Consider the following 1,288-nt stretch of genomic DNA (forward strand, 5'->3'; position numbering starts at 1 on the left):
CCGGCACTTTGAGTTTGTATATGAAGAATCGAGAGTGCTGAAAGTGAAATGCAAGAACATTTGGTGTGATGCATGAACAGAGACTTTGGTAAGATATCCCCAAAGGAATATTTACATTCCTCATATCCACTTTAGTCTTTTTCCCATAACTCATGATGCCCCTACTGATGAAGAATCAAACAATCTCAGCTGTAAGTAATGACTGAATAAGAAGTGCAGAGTAAAAGAGGGGTTAATAGTTTCAAAGAAACACAGGTGAGGGCTTTTGAGTGGACATAATGCATTCAAAGCTGAGGGGCTTTATCCATGAGGCTTGGTGAGGTGAATGTGCAGAGACGAGATTAGAGTGGTGCTGGAAAAGCACAGCAGGTCAGACAGCATCCGAGGAGCAGGAAAATCTGCTCCTCGAATGCTGCTTGACCTGCTGTGTTTTCCAGCACCACTCTAATCTAAACTCTTGTTTCCAGCGTCTGCAGTCCTTGTTTTTACCGAGATGAATGTACAGTTAAACACAGTGCTAGCCCTGCGAGTGTGAGGTACAGAAAGACGACGATGTCACTTATGCTTGAGAAGTTCAGAAGGTCATTGACTTTCCGGCAGTTAAGTATCCTACTTCACTCGGTTATGCAGCAATGAACTGAGTTACAATTTGTATCCAGACTGGCTGGCTATGGTAGCTTAGCCTCCTGTGATGGCCAGCAGAGAACAGGACTGCCCTTCTCTCCACCACCATGCCCATCAAGACCCCTTGCATGAAACAGTTCTTATTTTCCTGTGGATCATTTGTTGAATGTTGAGGTTTGAACAGCAGTGGGGAGAATCTGCAGTATATGTAGGGGTGTACAGCTAGGCACAACACTGAAAATTGGAAAACTCTGCCCTATGATCTGGAAAGCACTAATTGACAGAAACAGACTCAATAATAGTTTCTAAAAGCAAATTGGGTGTATACCTGAAATTTATTGTTGTAAAAGGGATTTGGGAATCGTGCAAGAGAGTGGGACTAATAGATAGCTCTTTCAAAGAGCACAATTGCACACTTGGCCGAAAAATTGCCTTCTATGAAAAGTAAAACTTACATTTATAATGATTTGGAGGAGCTGATGTTGGATTGGAGTGGACAAAGTAAAAAATCACAACACTATGTTATAGTTGTCAACCACCTGATGAAGTAACACTTCGAAAGCCAGTGCCTCCAAATAAACCTGTTGGACGATAACCTGATCTTGTGTAATTTTTAACTATACAGTATTTATAATGGTTTTCATGACCAGATATGACAAAGCAC

This window comes from Chiloscyllium punctatum, chromosome 22 (assembly GCF_047496795.1).
Source record: "Chiloscyllium punctatum isolate Juve2018m chromosome 22, sChiPun1.3, whole genome shotgun sequence".
In the NCBI taxonomy this organism is placed as follows: Eukaryota; Metazoa; Chordata; class Chondrichthyes; order Orectolobiformes; family Hemiscylliidae; genus Chiloscyllium; species Chiloscyllium punctatum.